The sequence below is a fragment of the Lepisosteus oculatus genome, chromosome 12 (genome assembly GCF_040954835.1).
Source record: "Lepisosteus oculatus isolate fLepOcu1 chromosome 12, fLepOcu1.hap2, whole genome shotgun sequence".
NCBI lineage: Eukaryota > Metazoa > Chordata > Actinopteri > Semionotiformes > Lepisosteidae > Lepisosteus > Lepisosteus oculatus.
Window position 1 is genome coordinate 27,865,280 of NC_090707.1, and position 23,097 is coordinate 27,888,376.

General features: G+C 41.5%; 1 non-coding gene across 1 annotated transcript in view; it reads right to left on the reverse strand.

Annotated features, from left to right (window-relative positions):
- LOC102697131 (uncharacterized) overlaps window positions 1-21,708 on the reverse strand; it is a 49,138-nt gene extending 27,430 nt beyond the window's left edge. Inside the window, exon 1 of the transcript XR_011191301.1 lies at window positions 21,522-21,708. This is a non-coding gene — a transcript (uncharacterized protein). The remainder of the gene's footprint in view (window positions 1-21,521) is intronic.
- Between the last annotated feature and the right edge of the window lie 1,389 nt (window positions 21,709-23,097).

Consider the following 23,097-nt stretch of genomic DNA (forward strand, 5'->3'; position numbering starts at 1 on the left):
CCATCGCTTGGAAATTTATTGACATATTCAACTAAAATTGCGTAACACTCATACCACATTTATTAATATTAATATATTTATTAATATAGTGTTGATAATGACATTTATTAATATGTGTGTTTTAACAATAGTGTAATTTACTAATAATTATGTTTAATATCAATCATTATTAGTAGCTGTGAATTTAAAGATATCCCAGGGAGTGAAGAAAACAGAACTTAAGCAAACAGTTATATAAATGAGTGTGAGCCTTTAATGTGTTCTAGAAAATCTGGGAGTCAACTAAATAGATTTGTTAAATATTTTATTGTGATTGTGATGCGTCTCCATATTTGTGGCTAGCAGAGGAAAGCAGGGATAATGAGGAAATGGGTGGTACATAGTATAATATCTGAAGGAAAATGCAAGCATAAGTTAAAGAAAAAAACTCGGCATCTTAAAGGTGATTATTTATGATAGTTCTTCGGAACACTGTACCTTCTCTTCCCTGTGGCTGTGGTCCAATAATAACTGTGTTGAAACTGCCAGAGTGTGCTGAATGCCTTGGAGACGGAAGAGGTGGCCCATCCCAGTCAATCGCAAGGTTGTGTAGGACTGCACATGTGACGATGATGGTGCTGGCTTTTGATGGTCTTTTACACAAACCAAATGATAGACAAGCAAAGCGTTGTTTTAAAATTTCAAAAGCTGATTCAATGTGGGTTCTTTTTATGACTCCTGTTATAGCGCAGCTCTTGTAATGTTGTAGGATTGTGCACAGAAGTCAAAAGATACCTTCGGAAAGGATAACCACGGTTACTCACAATACAATCATTCCTCAAAATTTGATTTCAGATAACTGCTGTCAAAAATTCGAGCATCATGTGTACTGCCAGCCCATCTTGAGAAATCTCAGGTTATGGTCACATACCATCTGACAATTAATCAAAGTATACCCACGGTTACTGGGAATCCAGTTTTAGTGTAAAAAGCTGTGCAGATATCCCGTTGCTCCTCTTCGTTTAGGATAGCAATGTAGGTCATATGTAGGGACGCAATCACAACGAAAAAAAGATCCATTGGCAAAAAAACACAGAGTTATTGAAACTTGGTGTGTGGGGACCAAGGGATGCCCTCCTCTTCCCTTGGATCACAGTTGAAGCAGTATCTTAATTAGTCTTCTGACACCTGTACCAAACTCCAGTTCACTAAATGCTATGAATAGATTACTGTATATAAATTGCCATATTGCCTGGATATAATTTGGGTAGACTGTACTCTTATATACACATAAAACTATATCGTAGTAGCTTAGCATCTTTGCAGATTTTGACTGACTCTGTCAATGTGGTGTAATAACTTTATAAAAGAAAGCAACGAGAATACCTGTTGTGGAGCACTGTAAATTGTTCCAACTGTCCACTCATTGCCTTTGGCTGCTGGCTCAGCAGACTGTGGAGGGCAGAAGGTCAGGACTGGTACCAAGATCATTGAGTATTGAAACTAGTTCATTTATTACATCTGTAATTTAGAAACACTTTAATAATGGTTTTAAAATATTGCATTGATCAGAAAATATTTGCTACAACTATTCAACTTTTGTTTTATAATTAATTCACACTTCAAATATAGTGCAAAAGCTTTGCAAACAATATTAAGTGTAAGATCACAGCTGACTATAACATATCACTAATGTAAAGCCTAGAAATGCTTCATTTTGCTTCATAAGAAAGAACTGCAACCATGGCTCTTCGAGTTCAGAACTACACATTGGCTCAAAAACTTTATTTCATTGAGCTTATCAATAATTTTGTAGAGACAGTGGAGGATACTAAAAAGGACCCCACAACAATACTGAGGTAAAGCAATGAGTAAAAGCCAGTAACTAGCAACTTTAATGCCAGCTTCCCAGATAGACGGCTGTCCACCATGACCAACTTAAAAAGCCTCTGGAAGAGGCTGAGAATCGAGGCCTGAAATGCCATGACACAGCAACATGCCCTTTGGTTGTCAGACAGGCCAGTACCACCTCTGCCCCAGCTGTATGCAGAAATAAGGTCAATAGTACTGTAGGGGTTTTGTGATTTTACTGAGACAATTATTAATTGTAGCAGTAATCACAAGGTGGTTCGTTATGGCTTTTAGAAAATCAATCGTCAGAACAACTAACAACGCACACACACGGATTCAACACAAGAGATACATTTATTTAAACATAAATTGTGTACCAAACATATACCAGTTTGCCTGGATACTGTGAGGGTTATCAATATACAAGGTAGTAGTTCAGGTGGGTAGCTGCATCAGCATGCGTAGGCTGCAAAGGAACAAGTAATAGGTTTATTCCATGCTGAAAAAAAGAAGAAAGAGAACACAATGTTTCGGCCGTGGAGCCTTCTTCAGGTGTGAGAGAGACAGGGCAGTAGGCAAAGGTAAAGTAGCGGGAGAACAAAGGTTGGGAGGGAGGAGGAGTGAGAGGCGGGAGCAGGGGACAGAAAGAGAGGCCAATCAAGAGGTGTGAAGTCAGAATGGGTGCAGAGAGGTGTGAAATGAAACTTCCAATGAATGGAGAAAATTTAAAAGAACAGTAATCTGTCGTTAAGGGAAGGGAGAATGTGTGATCCTAACTGCAGAATAATTTTAGTTTCGGTGGTCTTTCTGATGTATGAGTTCGGAAAACCGTCTTTGAGAACACAGACGGAGAGATTAGTGTGGTCGTGGCCGTCAGAGGTGAAATGAGAAACAATGGGCTTGGAGAGATCTTTAATCTGGATCCGGAATTGTCCTGAGGGGCCTTGAATGAGTGTGGTGGTGGCTGTGTACTTGCAGGTGATACAGCGAGCTCTGTTGCAAGGGAAAGTGCCTGGTGTGGATGGTTGTTGAGGGCGGTCAAGGGAGCTGTGAACAAGGAGGTTACGCAGCTGTCAGCCGTAGAAATTCCTTAGCCTCTCTGATGTTGATGTTGATGTTGATGTTGTCATCAAAGAGGCTAAGGAATTTCTACGGCTGACAGCTCCACACCATCTTCCCTTCATAACTAACCTCATTAGATCTCTCAACTCTAAACTCTACCAGTTTCTCACTACAGAGAAGGACAAAAAACTCAGTCATCTTCTACAGAAGAAAACCATCAACACCCCGGACACCCTCACCAACCCTAACCTTGTTGTCACCATACCTTCTGACCTTTCCCTTTCACAGGACGAGCGATCCCTCCTCAGCAAAGGGCTCAGTTTTGTACCAGTTCCCAGGAAGCTGGACATCCCCCAGACCAATGTCGACCTTAACCGCTTTTACCGCAGGATCCGTCTCAGAGCACATTTTGCCGACAATTCCTCTTCACAGGCAGCTGATAACAACCCGGTTATTGATGTCATTAACAACATTAATCCCAAACAGAGCTGTTGGACTCCCTCCTCTGGCCGTTTTCCACCAGTTGATTATTTCATTAACCAATGCACTAATCAAGCTCCCAAGGCACTCTCTATACCCAGTAAACATAGGTCTAACCTCACCCAAGGAGAAAATCAGGCGCTCCAGTCTCTCCGCAACAGGGATGATATCGTCATCAAACCAGCGGACAAAGGAGGTGCTGTTGTGGTGTGGCGTAAGGATCTATATATCTTTGAAGCCTCTAGACAACTAACTGACACTTCTGCCTACCTCCCTCTCCAACAGGACCCTACCACTGACTACCAAAAGGAAGTGGTATCCACCATTTCCCTTCTTATCAGCAGTAACGAGCTCCCCCAGGAGGCGAACCGGCTCATCATGGAACATCCACAGGTATCTCAATTTTACCTCCTCCCCAAAATCCACAAACCGGACACCCCTGGACGCCCCATCGTATCAGCATGTAACTGTCCAACTACTTACATCTCAGCCTTTCTCGACAGCCTCATGAGACCGCTGGTTGAAGATCTTCCCTCATACATCAAAGACACCAACCACACGCTCCAACTTTTCAATGATTTCCAATTTCAGGGTACCGAATGCCACATTTTTACCATGGACATCACATCTCTGTACACCGTCATTCCCCATAATGACGGCCTTACAGCACTCAAGCACACGCTGGACAAACGCACAGTGCTTGATCCACCCACCCACACCCTGGTACGCCTTGCAGAATTGGTCCTCACACTGAACGCATTCTCTTTCAATAATCTTTTTTACCAACAGGTCAGTGGAGTTGCCATGGGCACCAGAATGGGACCCAGCTATGCCAACATTTTTGTCGGCTGGGTAGAAGAACGCTTCTTCGCCTCCTACACTGGCTATGTCCCTGACCTCTACAAACGATATATTGATGATTGCGTCGGTGCCGCCACATGCTCCAACGATCAGCTCGAGTTCTTCCTGCACCATTTCACCAACTTCCACCCGTCCCTCAAATATACAGTTCACATATCTTCCACCACTCTTCCGTTTCTAGACATCCACTTGTCTATCAACTACCCCCGACTTTCCACTTCAGTTTATTACAAACCCACGGATTCACACAGCTACCTCCTGTACAGCTCATTTCACCCCAACCACACTAAAAACTCTCTTCCTTTTTCACAGTTCCTTAGGTTACGAAGACTATGCAGCGACGACATCGACTTCGAGAACCAAGCCCTCGAAATGTACTCATTTTTTATCAACAGAAGATATCCCAGCAGTGTGATTGACAGGGCCCTTGCCCGAGCCAAAAACACCCCCCGGACCATCAACCCGATCAGGAACTCCCGCCGTAACAACCGCATTCCCTTGGTGCTTCCTTACCACCCTAACACACTTCCTATCCCCAGGACCATTAACCAGAATTTTTCCATCCTACAGGATGATCCCTCCATTGGGGCCCTCTTTTCTGATCGCCCTATCATCTCATATCGCCGACCACCTAATCTGCGTAACCTCCTTGTTCACAGCTCCCTTGACCGCCCTCAACAACCATCCACACCAGGCACTTTCCCTTGCAACAGAGCTCGCTGTATCACCTGCAAGTACACAGCCACCACCACACTCATTCAAGGCCACTCAGGACAATTCCGGATCACCCAGACAGCATCTTGTACCTCCAGCAACCTTATTTACTGTATCTCTTGCAGTAAATGCCCAGCCATCTACATTGGAGAAACAGGAAGGAGACTCGGAGACCGCTTCAGAGAACACGTCAGGGCTGTGAAGATTAAAGATCTCTTCAAGCCCATTGTTTCTCATTTCACCTCTGACGGCCACGACCACACTAATCTCTCCGTCTGTGTTCTCAAAGACGGTTTTCCGAACTCATACATCAGAAAGACCACCGAAACTAAAATTATTCTTTTAATAATTTAAAGGGAGGACCATTGATCATGACAGCCAGGCTTAGCTAAGTGCATCCCCATTTGGGATCTGCTCCTTATAAAAAAAAAAAACACCTTAAATCAGCCTGCATGAATAGCTTCTTTGTGGCTGCACCACAGAGTTGAAGAGAGAGATGGGGCCTCATTTAGGAAAGCACAGCAACGCTTAATTCTGTCTTATTAACAAGCATTGCCGCTACAGTACCAAATCTTCTTGCGGAAGTGGAAGGTGCTATTAACAGTGACAGCACTGGAATAAATACACAAGGTCAGACTATGCATTTCTTTAAATACTAGGGTGGCTTCTTTGGAGAAGCAAGAAGTTTTAATTTTAATGTCTCAGTTGTCAAGATCACTCCACCCTGTGTTCAATGTGGACACCAATTTAGAAAACTGAAACTAAACAGATTTCTCTATCTGTGCAGGCTCACTCTAGCCGGTATGTGACTGAAAACACTGGGGTGGAGTGGTGGCACTGTGTCTAAGAATCTGTGCCTGTGGCTAGTTGCTGGTTCAAATCCTATGGTTGGCAGAGAAATACTACTCTGTTGGGCCCCTGAGTAAGGCCCTTAACCCCAGCTGCTCCAGGGGTGCTGTAGAGAGATGGAAGACCCTGCGCTCTGAACCCAAGCTTCTCTCTCCCTGCATGTGTGCCTGTGTGTCTCATGTAGAGCAATGTGGGGTATGCAAAAAGACAAATTCCTAATGCAAGAAATTGTATATGGCTAATAAAGTGATCTTATCTTGAAAATGCTAAAACAATACTGTTAGGTACTTTAAACAGGTGCTGTAAGAGACCTGGGGAGTGAAGATGGAGCTCATTCCAAAGGAGCTCAAGTAAGTATGTCATATAATGTTATTTTTGTATTTCTGCATGTGCACATTCTTACTACTCTTTTATTTTGTATTAGGGGGCACAGTGGAGTGGGGAAGCCAGTGGTGGAGCCTAACAAGCTTCTATGGGAAACTCTGCCTCCCTCTCCTCCACTATGACGTCAGCTTCCCTTCACACACCGCAGATCCATCCTTCACATCACACACAGACTGATGTGCTGCTATGAAAAAGCAGGTGGACTGATACATCACAACAGTCACATTTTCTCACCACTTCAAAACATGCACATACAATACATATTGCAAAACTATTGATTGTCCTGTCTCAAACATAGAACACATTTAAGATCCCAACAGACAGGACATTTTCTGCAGTCACAAGACGAGACTGACTCTGACAGCGAAGGTCCCTCTGTCCTGGCCACTCATGTAAGCCAGTGTAGTGGAGTGGAGAGTGCTGATGTGGAGGAGAGTGGTGCAGAAGATACCGACAACCAGGCGGTAACCAGGGAGAATATCAGCCAACACTACTTAGCAGAGCAACATACCAGCGAGCTCTTCCCCACTTTGAAAGGAAAATGTTGGAACTGACTAAAAAAGAACTTAATTTGAAACGTAAGCTCCTACTGACACAGGAATAGAAAGAGAAAATGTTATTTCAAGAGAAAATGAAAGTCCTCCAAAATAAGCAAAAGGCACACCGTGCTAAAGAAATGTATTACCTTTACAAAAATAGAAATGTTAAGAAGCTCAGAGGAACAATAAATGTTTTTTTTTGCTCAAGTAATTTATAGGAAGTATAAATTCCTGTTCTGTTAAAAATAAAACTGTTAAATTTACTGGACATTAGTTGGTGTCTTTTATAACGATTTAGCAATAACGATGTGTTCACTTGTTTGTCTTTAAACAAAGGAAATTAAAGCTGCAATAATACGGTAGCATTCTGTTTCCAACATGCAACTGCAGTTCTCATTTGTCTCATGATTAATTGCAATTGAGTGTCTCCGTGGTGTGTGATTTTGTCAATCTTGTAAGCACAGGAAGTGTGATAGATAACAGAAAAATATTTAAGGGCTGTTCTATGTTAATTTTATAGCAATGCTTTGCTCAGTACAGATGCAGCCATTTAAAATACACGGTACAACCATGCAAAATTATCTACAGTTAACCACAGTATGTGATTCGCTGGCCAAAATGACCGAAAGGCGGCACTTGTGGTGCATTGGTTGTTAGTGAAACGATTGCTTCATTTAATCTCTTTACTGTGCATGTTTTAATCTGCTTAATATTAAATATTAATATGGAATTTAACAACCTAAGGAACATTTTAATACCTGACCATAATAAAAAGAGGAGGATAACATGTCTGAAGGTAATAAACAATATTAATTTAGGAACATAAACATATTATGTAAACTATATATGGCTGGTATTGGTAGTTTAAATAAAAAATACTGACCAGTATTCCATTTCTCCCTAAACATTTTAAGCATCAAAGTCTTTCATTCGGTTACATACTGTGGTTATTTTGAAAACGTTTTGACGTGCTCCTTCTGGCTATATTAAGTTTATATACTTCATAAAAACCTATAATGACTTAAACTTTTCTACGAATACTAGCGCTTTTTATCACAGTAAAAAACCTCATACTTTTTAGAATCCACTAAATAGGGAATATAATATGGAATCGCTTATCTAAAGAAAATAATAACAATAATAAATCTAAATATATGTATTTATATAGCTGGTAGTATTACTGTAATCCACTTTCTTTGTAAACATGTTTTATTTTTAATTTTACTTATTCGTGTACACTAAATTAGCATGTTTTTGTTTTTTTTGTATATATATTATAACATAGTCAATGTAAAGTTATATTAATAATTAAATAAAAATGTGAATAAGCAAATGCAAATACTGTCAACTGTTCAACTGGATTAATTTAAAATACTTTATTCAGTGGGGCAATTTAACAGACGCCTCAAGCCTTAAAACGAAATCATATATTGTAATTAGAATCGAGAATAACAAAGCGGTATTAAAATGCCACTGAAACAATAATTATGTGTCTGGTCATTATAAACAGTATTAATTTAATAATAATAATTTCAAGCTTCTTGTATCTTTTTCAGATAAAGTTTTTTATTCGGTTTTCATAAGCTTTGCTTATTAAAATACTTATTTATGAGACACAATGTTTCAGATGTCAATAACTTTGTGAACAAATGACACAGAGCCTGCAACCTACAGGTGTAAAGATCGCGATTTGTGAACAATTTCACAGCTTTTATTTAAACATTATCTAGTACCTGGTTGAATTTTTAGAAACCTTAGTTTGAAAAAAGCGGATCCCAGGTGCAAGTGACTTCATAACGCGAGAAGGCATTATGCTATATTTTTTATGCATCAGTTGAAAACTTCTAAAGTCTCAAAAAAAAAGTAACATTATTGTGTGGCACGATGGGTGGCCGATTCTTTTAATTTTAAGAAAATCAAAAATAGGAAACAATAACGTGTGTGCTTCAAATAGATATTGCATAGTTTTAACCCCCCCCCCCCAAAAAAAACGGGTTTAGTTAAAAACACGAAATGCACGAAAAACGGGTGATTTTTGTTAGTTGAGACCAGCTTAGAATCTTTGTGTAAGCTGTAAGTTTTTTTTAACTTTTCAGTAAAACATTTCACATTCACATTCTCCTGTCTTCTCATGGTGTGAAACGAATTAACAGGTGATTGAGAAAACAGTGCACTGCCCACTGAGTTCAGTCAGAGAAGAGGCGGCACCAATTGTGTATTTTTGACTGTTAAGTCACACAGTTCAATATTTTAAATACATCTAAATAGAGTCAGGCATCAGGTGCCTAAACTATTAGTAATCAATAATTAGTATCAAAATTGCACTTCCAATTTATCTTTGTAAAAACATTAATTTGCAAGACTGTGTTCAAACATACGTTTAATCTGACTATCAAAAAAACAGGGTTCACTTTTTTTTACTCTCCCTACTCTCTCTCACCCACTGCGATTCCGACACAGAATTGTTAAAAAATGGAACAGGTCAGACACGTGGGGCGGAGGCGTCTAACCATCTCTATAACTAAAAAAAATGTAAACGAGAAATAGTTTGAGTGACATACAGATCCAAGAAAAGTTTAGTGTTACTCTGCTTTAAAGGTACTCTTCTTGTGGAAGAATGTTTTAATATCGAACGTTTTCCCACCAGCTAACAGATAGAAGCAAACTGAATACAAAATGTACTTGCAAGAATAGCGATTACAAACATTAAAAAGCATACTTGCTTTACTGTTATACTGTACATTGTATTAAAACACTCTAGGTGTTTTAATCAGAGAGTCACTCTCTCTCCTCTTACTCTGGCTGCTGTCATGCACTGCAGTTGATGTGTGCTCTGTTTCTAGCTAGCTGATGTTGAGGAACATGGATCCCCCCCACATCCTGTTTTTTTTAAGTAATTTTATATTGTTTTCTCTTAATTAGTCTGGTGATTGAGGGCTACAGTTTCCTGGGGAATGTAGTTCAGTCTAGAGCTTTCCTAGAATCATAAAATCTTTTAAGTGCTGCGTATTTATTGAAGTTGCCCTGTAATATATTTTGCAAATATACAGTACAAATCTAAGCATTTCTTTTTTTTTACTTTGTTTCATAGTTAACTGCAGAAACATAAAAAATCATAAAGCTGCCATTAAGGCAAGTGATACAGTTCTCAAGGACTCTCTTGCTTCCTATATTCTACTAAAGATGCTCTCTGGGCCATTTTGGCAGGCTAGTTAGCTGGCTTTTTCTTTGAAAACAAAGGATCTCTGTTCTTATCTGCAAAAATATCTGGCCAGGATTTTTCTACTTGCAACCTAAAAACTTCTTGCACTACATAAACCAAGTGATTTAGAATGAACTACAATAGATATGAAACCAGAAGAAACTGGATCACAAAGGCTTACATATACTGTTGTAGCGGCAATGCTTGTTAATAAGACAGAATTAAGCGTTGCTGTGCTTTCCCAAATGAGGCCCCATCTCTCTCTTCATCTCTGTGGTGCAGCCACAGAAAAGCTTTTCATGCAGGCTGATTTAAGGTGTTTTCTTTTGATAAGGGACAGCTCCCAAATGGGGATGCACTAAGCTAAGCCTGGCTATCATGATCAATGGTCATCCATTGGCGCCTATCTGTCTAGGGAGCGCCAGATGGACATCTGGACTGCATTCCTAAGTGTCAGGAGTAAGTGACTCATATCTCACTTTGATCAACCAATCAGGGACTGGTAGGGCAGGTTAACCCCACGTGGGTCTCTGATGCCCATGAAACTTTCAACCAATGAACAACCTACAGTTCCTCTAGGTAAAAACAGGCAACACACAGAACAATTCCAGGGCAGGACGGTTCGAAAGGGCAGAATAGTTCCCAAGGGAACACAGTTCCCCGGAGCGGGACATTCTCGCAACGCGCCTCCTGGACATTCAGCCTCAGGGCTCCACTTCAGACTCAGCCCAGACCACCACGTAACGGCCAGTGTGACCGAGTACAGAACTTTCCTTTGCTCTAAGAGTTGAGAGTGGTGGTTGCCCGTGCGTAACCAAAGGATCCACCAGAGGTTAGCATCAGCAGAAAGCCTCGTGAACAGGTCAGAACTGTGGACAGCTGAATCAGTATTCAGGACTAGCGCTTCATCAGGAACGAACCAGTCTTCTTCCTAACCTGCTGGGACCTGCAGTCACCTTTTCTCCTGTGCACAAACTCTTGCTAGTTTCAGCCAAAACTAACTAGCCGGTCTTCAGTGGCGCATAGACGCAGGAATCTCTTTCACCACGTCACAAGCCGCACAGCACGGCCTGGCACTGAGCCAGAGAGCATGGATTGGACAACAACAAGCCTGCCTTTGCTTCTTTGTCCGCAGGAGATCTGAATCACCAGAGATTGGATGAGTATTCAACATTCTGCATTACAGCTCGAGAATTCAATTGTTATCCCAACCAGTTGATATCAATTTAATTCCTAAGAGTTATGTACTTGTTTTGAGTATCTAGTGTAGAAGTTGTAACCAAGTTCATTTACGAAACAGTCTAAATGAATGATATACTGAATGTATGTCCTCTTGGTTTGTAACTTTTCATGATTGAATAGATACCTTTTGTATTCTGCTAACCCTCTCAATAAGATCTGTTATGTTTATATACACATTTTATGTATTAATAAATGTATTCTCGTGTATTAGTACCCGTGTGTGTGCGTTATTTGAATTATCCCGCAAGGCTGGATTCTAAGACCATGAAAAGAATCATTTTGTGACTTACTGCCACAATTAAGAATTGTCCCAGTAAATACACAACCCCCACCTTACTGGTGCCTCGTGAGAGGATACTACACTGTGCTACAAGGAGAGTGCAGCTTAATTCCAGGTCCGGGATGAATAAATTCAAAGAAAGTAGTGCCTAAAATTGTTTAGTCATCCACCCATTTTCTTACCGCTTCACCCAATTCAGGATTGTGGGTGAGCCAAAGCCTATCCTGGCAAGCAACAGGCGCAAGGCAGGATACACCCTGAACTGGATGACAGTCTTTCACAGGTCATACACAGACACAAAGAGATAGTGTACATGCACACCAAGACCAGTTTTCCCAGAAGCTAATAAACCTACTAGTATATCTTTGGACTGTGGGAGAAAACTAGAGCACCCAGTCAAAAACTACACTAAAAGGGGAGAACATGCAAAATGCACATAGATAGCACCCCACGTTTGTAATTGGGCTCCAGTCCTGAAAGGTGACACTGCTAAATAGTTTGCAACAAAGGCTCCCACTATTTCATCCACTAGAAAAAAAAAAGCTGAAAAGGGGATAAAAAATCCAGGATCCAACCCCTAGCACCTAGAGGTTATTGCCACCAGGAATGTCTGTGCCCTAAATATCTTGAATTATTTTGGAAATTATAGACATTCCAGGCTTGGTTCAGGTATTGAATTCAAGGTAAACACTTGGGAATCAAGTCTTAAACATCAGATTCTTTAGATGTCTTTCTCAGTACACATACTAGAAAGAATTATTAAAAAAAGAAAAAAAGACATTTCATTTTCTTTGTTTAAAAGTATTTTTTTTTCAAGTTTACCATGTAGAAACCCATATTGTATATCTACTATAGTAGATACTGATATTACTACATTGAAGCAAAAAGCTAAATGCCCACAGTTTGAATTCAGTATGATATACTAACTTAAATTAAAATCGGAGACTGAGAGAGCTACTGATGAGTTACAGGTATTGCGAGAGAGACTGGTTTATGATGGTTAGGCTGTTAAAAAGCCTTTCTGGACTCCAAGAGTAAAAATAGTCTATCTGATCTTTGATTGATTGACAGGCAGACTAACAAAGGAAAACAAATAAATCATGACATTCACCCTGGACACCTATAATGCTTCCCTACATCTGTAAATGTGGTCAGATTTCAATGACTGCTAGTTTCACTCTTCAGAGAAATAAAAAGCTAAACAGGTGCAATTTTAATTTAGTATAAATGTTTCTCATGTCTTTATGTTTTGATTTCCAGTTGGATTTTTGTTTGGATGCAGTACTTTGGATATATTTTGGGTTTTGCAATTATAGTTTTCTGTAAAAATTGTAAATTAGCAGTTTGTGCACTTTAAGATAAGATAAAATCACTTTATCGGCCATATACAATTTCTTGTTTAACAAATCTTATACAAGATTTGTTATATTGTATACATGGTCTTTTTGCATACCATGAGACACACAGACAGGGAGAGAAGCTTGGGATCAGAGCACAGGGTCAGCCTTTTATACTGCACCCCTGGAGCAGTTGGGGTTATGGGCCTTGCTCAGGGGCCCAATGGAGTAGGATTCCTCTGCTGACTGCAGATTATGAACTGGCAACTTTCCAGCCACAGGTGCAGATCCTTAGCCACAGAGCCATCGCACAGCCCATATAAAATATAGCACTTTTTGTTTTCTTAGATAATGTCACAGGGCGTGGGCTATTGAGGCAGTAACAGGCTGGGATTGATTGGGTTATGTTGATTTCCAGGATAGTGTCAATGTTGCCTCTCACTCAAGCGTGGAGATTGAGTGGCATGTCACTCAATATGACATGTATGTATGAGGTCTTCCCTCATACATCAAAGACACCAACCACACGCTTCAACTTTTTAACGATTTCCAATTTCAGGGCACTGAATGCTATCTTTTTACCATGGACATCACATCTCTTTACACTGTCATTCACCATAATGACAGCCTTAGAGCTCTCAAGCACACGCTGGACAAATGCACAGTGCTTGATCCACCCACCCACACCCTGGTACGCTTTGCAGAATTGGTTCTCACACTGAACGCATTCTTCTTCAATAATCTTTTTTACCAACAGGTGAGTGGAGTTGCCATGGTCACCAGAATGGGACCCAGCTATGCCAATATCTTTGTTGGCTGGGTAAAAGAACGCTTCTTCGCTTCCTGCACTGGCTATGTCCCTGACCTCTATAAGCGATATTTTGATGACTGTGTCGGTGCCGCCACATGCTCCAACGATCAGCTTGAGTGCTTCCTGCACCATTTCACCAACTTCCACCCGTCCCTCAGACATACGGTTAACATATCTTCCACTACTCTTCCAGGTGGATGCTGCACATTGGTGGTGGTGGAAGGGAGTCCCCATTACCTGTAAAGCGCTTTGAGTGGAGTGTCCAGAAAAGCGCTATATAAGTGTAAGCAATTATTATTATTATTATTATTATTATTATTATTATTATTATTATTATTATTATTATTACTCTTCCATTTCTAGGCATCAACTTCTCCATCAACTACCCCCAACTCTCCATTTCGGTTTATTACAAACCCACAGATTCACACAGCTATCTCTTATATAGCTCATTTCACCCCAAACATACTAAAAATTCTCTCCCTTTTTCACAGTTCCTTCGGCTACGACGACTATGAGCGATGACATCGACTTCGAGAACCAAGCCCTCAAAATGTACTCCTTTTTCATCAACAGAGGATACCCCAGCAGTGTTATTGACTGGGCCCTTGCCCGAGCCAAAAACACCCCTCGGACCATCAACCCAATCAGGAACTCCCGCCGTAACAACCGCATTCCTTTGGTCCTTCCCTACCACCCTAACACACTTCCTATCCCCTATATTAATGACAACTTTCCCATCCTACAGGATGATCCCTCGATTGGGGTCCTCTTTTCTGACCGCCCCATCATCTCATATCGGCAATCACCTAATCTGCGCAACCTTCTTGTTCACAGCTCCCTTGACCGCCCTCAGCAACCACAACACCACACTCATTCAAGGCCCCTCAGGACAATTCCAGATCACCAAGATGGCATCTTGTACCTCCAGCAACCTTATTTATTGTATCTGTTGCAGTAAATGCCCAGTTTCTCTCTACATTGGAGAAACAGGAAGGAGACATGGAGACCAATTCAGAGAATACGTCAGGGCTGTGAAGATCAAAGATCTCTCCAAGCCCATTGTTTTTCATTTCACCTCTGACGGCCACGACCACTCTAATCTCTCCGTCTGTGTTCTCATGGTTTTTCCGAACTCATACATCAGAAAGACTACCGAAACCAAACTTATCCTGCAGCTCGTATCACACCTTCCCCCTTCTCTTAACGACATACTACTATTCTACTACATTTTCTCCATTCATTGGAAGTTTCGTTTCACACCTCTTGACACCTATTCTGACTTCACACCTCTTGATTGGCCTCTCTTTCTGTCCCCTGCTCCCACCTCTCACCCATTCTCCCTCCCAGCGTTTGTTCTCCCACTACATTACCTTTGCCTACTGCCCTGTCTCTCTCACACCTGAAGAAGGCTCCATGGCTGAAATGTTGTGTTTTCTCTCTTCTTTTTCTCAGCATGGAATAAACCCATTAGTTGTTCTAATGAATACAGTCTAGCAGGAACTGTCCGTTACAACGGTCTCACCCAAGTTGTTCAGGAAGCAATTAGGTATAGAATACTTGGAGGTGTTAGGGGTCACTGAGCCAGTTTTGGTCAGACCAAGGGAGGAAGAGGGAGAGCCGGAGAGTGAACAAAGAAGTGATAAGGGCCCATAACAGCTAGCTTGGCACTCCCACACCCCTCAAACCACACATGCTTCCTCCTGGAAAAATACTGGGCAAACCTGATTCTGACAGGGACAGTGGAAGACCCCGAGAGGGGAAGCCAAAAGGGAGGAATAAAAACACCTGAGACGGAACAGAGTGCGCTTCCAATTCCCACTGGACCCTGGAAACGACACAGGCAGCACAAGGGAAGCTGCAAAGTGTAAGACAACGGAGGCGAGGACCTATTGGTTCAGGAACTGATGACTACAGGGTACATTGGCATTGGAACAGAGGTTCTGTACAGAGACTTTTAATACCCGAAGGCAAGGAACAAAGGAACCAGCCCAGCTAGCTGATGCAATCTGAGAAGTAATACAACCCGCAGAGGATTTCTAGTGTAACCTGAACGGAGACTGGGGAAATAAGACTGTGTGGTACCCTTCTCCTTCAAGTGAACCATCAAAGACTACAGGTACTAAGAAGAAACGTTCGAGTGGCCTCTCTTCGGTACTTCACAGGAAAGACTGCTGTTCCTCCAGTTCCTGCTGTGTTTTTGGATGGTAGTGAATGTGAATGTAGTTAGAAAATATAAAGGGCACTTATACAATATTAATGCTTGTCACTGGTCTGTGTGTGCATTGGTGATTCTGGGAGATAAACAAAACCTGTGGCAATGTAGAAGAGCCCTAGCACCCCATTTGTATTGCTAGGTGGCGTAGTTGTACACAAGGCAGGAACATTCCTTGCCAAAGGGCTCACCTTACTGTGACAATAAGATGATTACATTGGTCAATTTGGGATTTGAAATACACTATTTTAAAAAAGACCTTGTCTGGTATCTTATCCAATATAGTTGTGATATGTTTTGCTTTTGCTGTTCAAAGTTGTTGAAAACAACTTATAGGGCTGGGGACTTTATTGTATTACTCCATTATTGTGTCCTGTGTTACTAATATGTTTGGGTTTTTTTTTTAAATAGATTCACTGCTATTCACTGCAATGACCTCACCCACATTCTGAACCCTTACACTGCCTTCTCTTTATCAAAACTCAAACACATTAAAATCTACTTCTACCTCACATGTCAGGAAATTCGCTCCCCATAATTTTCTATCCTTTATTGTGTTCTGTTGATGTATAATCTTGCACAACCGATGTTGTTTTGCACATTACCTTTTCATGTTTTTGTTTTGCACATTATCTGTTGTGGTGTTGCACATTGCCTGTTGTTGTTCTGCACATTGTCTGTTGTCTCTGTCTTTCTTTTCTTATACAATTGTATTGTTGTTTCTTTTTGCATATGCAGACAATAAAGGTATAAGAAAGTCAGCAAGAGTTAAATAATATCACAATGGAGGCTAAAAATGTTTTTCTGAAAAGAATATTTCTTAATAATGATGATGAGTGATTTGTACATAACAGGTAGCTATTGTCAAATAGTTGATAGCAATACTGTAGAGTGGATTAATTACTATTTTTGTATCACTAATAAGTAGCAAATAGTGTTTCACGTTTTTAGTATTTATTTTATATCATACAATGGCCCTTTTTTCCTTTTTTTGACAATTTTGTTTATCACTTAAAGGGGAATTACAATTCTATTTTATATTTCAGGGTTAGAAAGAATCTGGATTGATGAGTGTGTTTCAAACCACAATAAAAGTAAAATGTACACAGTAACTTTTAAAACCTCCAATTTACATCACAAAATAGACCAAATGTCCAAGAACAGTATGTGCAGCACCATGTTCTATGATTCAGAACAAGGTAAGAAAGCTTCCAGTGACGGTGTCAGGCCTTACTACATTGTAAAGAAACATGCTTGTGAATACATCTCTTTTAGTCCAGTAAAGATATTGATTTCTATTTCGAGATGGTTTTGCAGACAAATACTACTTGTTAACTGCATGTTTGAACATTTCTGCAGTGAAATGTCTGCTTCACAACCTGTTATTCACTTGTACATCACATTACATTAGTCATTACGGTGTGAGCATTGTGCAAGACCTGGTGGAAAGTACTCACTAATGCTCATTGGTGAACAGCTATAAATGGCTGACAGAGCACAGTAAAGAACAATAAGAAAATAACAATAATAAATGAAACAGCAAGAATAAAAGACATATAGGACAATAATGGAAACAATTCTGGGGTTGAAATATTGAATGTAAATGTCCTGGCTTGTATTATCCAGTTATTGTCAGCATCCAGGAAGGGAGGGGGATTCTATGGGGACAGCAGGTTAATGAGTGAGTTATATTGTTGTACAGCTCACACCTGAAGAGGGCTTCAATAAAACTATTACTTGTTCCATATTGTTGTATTGGAATTGTTATGCCTGGGTGAGCCAGAGCTCACAGCCTCTGATTTTCACAATGGCAACTTGCCTTGCATGGGGAGTCAAATGCCTCCCGGTGCCATAAGAACACCAACTGGGTAGCTGTCCATACCATATCCCCTCACCTAATGGATAAATATCTCATCAGCTCCAGGCTACTTAAACCTTTCCCTGTCCACAAACTGATGCTCTGTTATTGAGCTTCCAACATGCCTATGAAAAAATGCGTGTACTAAACAGCTTGCATGTAAAACTCAGTATCTTGTCTGAATCCATCTGACATCTCGTTCTCGATCTCAAGACAGAACCTGATAGTCAGCTTTATCTCCATTTCTCTCCTAATTGCTGTCTCCGCATATGTTGTTCTTGTAACCAACCTGATCTGCTTGGCTATGCAACTTCCCCATTCTTTTTTTCATGGCTGAGCTGCACAGCTTCCCTGTTCAGCTTTTCCCAGCTACACCATGCATTCCAATTTCTGTCCATCTACTTTTTACCTGCCCGTCTCATTCCTTGTTCTGCTAGTTAGCCCTGTTCATCTCTTGCTTCAGCATGCCTTCACTAGATCTAGCAAGTGGATTGCTTAGCCTGTTGAACTGACTCGGTTTTCTCCAGGTCAATGTCGCATCATAACAGTAATCTAGTGAAAACGTCCTAATTTCATTTTAATAGATACTGTAAGAGGACAAGAGAAAGGGTCATCCAGGACAGGTATTTTAAGAACGATCTGCTCGCTATACTTGACTTAGACCTGACCAAGATGGCCTCTAAGAGAAACCAGATGACCCGCAGATGGAAAGGGCTCAGTCTGAAAGACAATGAGATGCAGGTGGGTCGCATCAGGAAACAAAATATATATGCGTTTTGGAGAAGATAGTGGAGTTTGGTTGGAGTGAATAAAGATTTAAGGACAACAGATTTTTGGAATAAATGAAGGATAATGGTATACGGCTTATGATTTGGACTCGGTACAGATTTATTGGATTATACGAACTTTTGGAACACGGACTGAACAAGGACAGAGAAAATGGATTACGAACTGGTTTGGAAGACGGACGAACTAAAGAAAAGGAGGAAACCTCACGAAAATAAAAGAAGAGTTTGTGGTGTGAGTACTTTCGTACTTATTACATTTATCTATTCCCCCGGAGACACCACAATTGGTGGAGGATGCGGGCACCCGCTGATCGTGACTATGATTAGTGGAAATAAAAAGTTGACTTATTTTTTTTCTTTCCTTCTCTGGGTAAGAACTCTTCCTAAGAACAATGGAACAATTGATACAACAATTGTCCCAGGCCACCCTAACTCAGTTCCAGGCTTAAAAGGGACAACAAGAAGCCATACAGGCACAGCAGGAGGCTAATAAGATTCAAACGGAGACGAATCAACGAATTATAGAACAGCAGAATTTGGTGAGAGAGGAATTGCAAAGATTAGGAGAAGAAATTAGACGGCACTCGGTAACAAGGAGAGAACCCTGTAAGATGGAAAAACTTGGGCTTCAAAAGATGTCGGAGCGTATTTAACCACCTTTGAGAGAACAGCTGCCAGGAATGCCTGGCCCAGAGAGCAATGGGCAGGGAGAGTAGCCCCTTATTTAATTGAGGAAGCCCAGAAGGCTTATTACGATTTAAAAGAAGAGGATGCGGTGAACTATGAAACTCTAAAAAAAGAGATTTTGGCGAGATTAGGGGTAACCATGGCGATACGACCAGTCCGGTTCCATAACTGGAAGTATCAAATGGACAAGCCCACCAGATCTCAGATGTTTGACCTGGTACATCTGGCAAAGAAATGGCTTCAGCCAGAAAAACTAAACTCGGGGCAAGTGGTAGAAAGAGTAGTATTGGACTGCTTTGTGAGGAGTCTGCCTGTTCACTTGAAAAGAAAAGTGAGTGATGGGGATCCCCAGACCTTAGACCAGGCCGTTGATTTAGTGAAGTGACAGCATGCCACAGAAGCCTTGATTAAGGAAGAGGAGAGGAGGAAACCTGAGAGTTCAGGGAATGTCATTGAAGTACTGGGACCATCGAGATCCTCCTCAATTTACAACATCTTTTCAGGAAAGATCGGTTCAAAGGCCCCGACCATGGAAAGAGTCCCGTAGGTATTTTAACCGCCACGAAGAGGGACATTTGGCCAGTAATTGTCCCAACTGGGGTGAACCTATGCAAGTGGACACCAGAGACGAAGCCAAGCGAACTACCTCACGGCGAGCGTCCCGTCCTGTGAGGCGCCCCAAATCGCTAAAATCAAGATAGGGGAAAAGCCTGTCAAGGCCCTGTTAGACTCTGGAAGTATGGTGATCCTAGTGACCTCTTCAGACCTACCTGAAGGAACCAAGGTCAGGCAAGCGGTGGGGATACCTATTACATGCATTCATGGGGAAACTAAGGTGTATCCAACTGTGAAAGTTTCCATTACTACAGAAATGGGAATGTATAGTTCGACTGTAGGGGTGGTTGAACAATTGTCTTACCCTGTGGTGTTGGGATGTGACTGTCCCCACTTTCTTCAATTTTGAATGCTGTCCAGTTGGCTAGGCAAGAACCACTCCCCTGTCCAGGAGATTCAGGTGATAACACAGATTCCCCTGGAGAGGCGGACCAACCAGGAGAAGGCTCGGAACTTGGAGATGAGTTCTTAAATATGGATTTACCATACTGGGAGCCACCTGAACATCGAGGTAGGTTCGGAACGGCCCAGTTGGAAGATGTGAATTTAAGACATGCATGGGGACATATGAGAAAAATAGAGGGGGAGTTGTGTTATAATAGTAGTCCCCTGAATTACCCTTATTTTATGGTAAAAAACAATCTCCTCTATCAGGTCCTGAAGAGAGGACAAGAAGAAGTGGAGCAACCTCATTCTCCGAGCCTACCAGTCGAAACTCCTTAGCTTGGCCCATAGCCACCTCTTGGGAGGACACCTGGGCGTGAAGAAAACAGCCGAAAGACTACTTTCTAGATTTTTCTGGTCCGGAATATACAAGGCAAGAAAGATACAATACAAGAAAGATATTGTTGGGAATGCCCAGCCTGTCAGAAAACTGCCCAACAACCTTATTATAAAAACCCTCTGATTCCCCTCCCAATAATAGATACTCCTTTTGAGGGGATTGGTATGGACTTAGTGGGACCCCTGATTAAAACTACAAAGGGACATCAGTATATACTGGTGATAGTGGACTATGCCACGAGGTACCCCGAAGCCATTCCTCTAAGGGCAGCTACGGCCAAAAACATAGCTAGAGCTAGTGCACATTTTCTCTAGAGAGGGAATCCCTAAGGAGATCTTAACCGATCAAGGGACTCCTTTTATGTCAAAGGTCATACAGGACCTAAGTAAGCTTTTGGGTATTCATCAAATCAGAACCTCTGTTTATCACCCGCAAACAGTGGAGCGCTTTAATAAAACCCTGAAAAGCATGCTGAGGAAGGCCATGCAAAAGAATGCCAAAAATTGGGATCAATTGCTCCCTTATCTAATGTTTGCTATCCAAGAAGTACCGCAGTCCTCGACTGGGTTCTCTCCTTTTGAGTTATTATACGCTCACGGGGATTATTAGACCTGGTCAAAGAGTCCTGGGAGCATCAACCTTCACCATTATAGACTGTCATTGAACATGTGGAACAAATGAGGGAAAGATTAAACATTGTTGTTCCCATTGTGAGGGAAAATCTGGAGAAGGCCCAGGCGCAGCAACAGCAGATTTATGATAGGGGAGCTATAGTGCGAGAATTTCAGCCAGGGGACAAAGTATTGCTATTGGTCCCAACCCCTGAATGTAAATTCCTGGCCTCCTGGCAGGGTCCTTATAAGGTGGTGGGAAAAAATGGGTCCGGTCACTTATAAAGTTAAGCAACCTGACAAACGACGACAGCATCAAATATACCATGTGAATTTACTAAAGAGATGGCATGGTGCAGAGGTTTTGCTCACCCACTTCTCCCCTGATCCTTTGGAAGAAGAGACGGGTGCCGTCACCGTGGGGGACCTGGCTCCGGCGCAGAAGCAAGAATTACAAGAGTTCCTGTCACAAAACAAGGATGTTTTTTCCCAAAGTCCTGGTCGAACGCACCTCATTCAACATAAGATTATCATGGAACCAGGAAAAAGGGTAAGGTTGGCCCCCTATCGAGTACCTGAAGCAAAAAGGAAACTAATTAAGGAAGAAGTAGAATCATTTTTAAGAATGGGGATAATAGAAGAATCCCATAGCGAGTGGGCTAGTCCCATAGTACTGATACCCAAGCCAGACGGAACTATTAGGTTCTGTAATCACTTCAAAAGATTAAATGAGATCTCGTTGTTTGACGCATACCCTATGCGTCGTAAAGATGAGCTAATCGAGTGATTAGGTAACGCCAGATATATCAGTGCGCTAGACCTTACGAAGGGATATTGGCAAGTACCCCTAGCTGAAGAAGCTAAAACCAAGACCGCGTTTGCCATCCCGGAGGGGCTATACCAGTATCAGGTCCTTCCGTTTGGTGTACATGGTGCTCCTGCTACGTTTCAGCGATTAATGGACCGCATACTCAGACCTCATCGAGTTTTGGGGCTGCCTACCTAGATGACATCGTAATTCATAGCATGACTTGGGAACAACACCTACTACACTTGGGAGCAGTAACCGGAGCTTTGCGGAAAGCAGGATTAACTGCTAATCCAAGAAAATGTTGTCTAGGTACCCAGGAAGCCAATTATCTTGGTTATACGATTGGGAGGGGAATGATCATGCCACAAGAACAGAAGGTACAGTTAATTAGAAACTGGCCTAAACCTTCTACAAAGAAGCAAATAAGAACATTTTTGGGATTAGCAAGATACTATTGTCAATTCATTTCAGGATTTGCCTCCATTGCCGCCCCATTGCACGACTTAACAAAGAAGAGTTGCCCTGAGAAAATAAAATGGACAGAAAGGGAAGAGAGGGCCTTTCAAGAACTAAAAAGGACTTTGTCATATCAGCCGGTCTTACAGGTACCTAATTTTAACAAAACATTCATGGTACAAACTGATGCATCTGACACTGGGATTGGAGCCATACTGTCGCAGGAAATTGAAGGATTGGAGCACCCCATTTTGTATATTAGCCGTAAATTAAGCCCCGCTGAGAAACATTATTCCACAATCGAAAAGGAATGTCTTGCGATAAAATGGGCCCTGGATTATTTAAAATATTATTTATTGGGAAGACGATTCATCTTGTATATTGACCATGCTCCAATAACCTGGTTGTTAAGGAACATGGACAAAAATGATCGGATTATGCGATGGGGCCTTAGTCTCCAGAGGTTTCAGTTCCAAACGGTTTATAGACCTGGAAGAAAACAAGGTAATGTCGATGCCCTCTCCCGAATGCATTGCTTTTTTTCCAGACAGCCCGAGGAAGGGGCTGATCTCAGGGGGAGGGTATGTAAGAGGACCAGAGGAAGGGTCATCCAGGATAGGTATTTTAGGAATGATCTGCTCACTATACTTGACTTAGACCTGACCAAGATGGCCTCTAAGA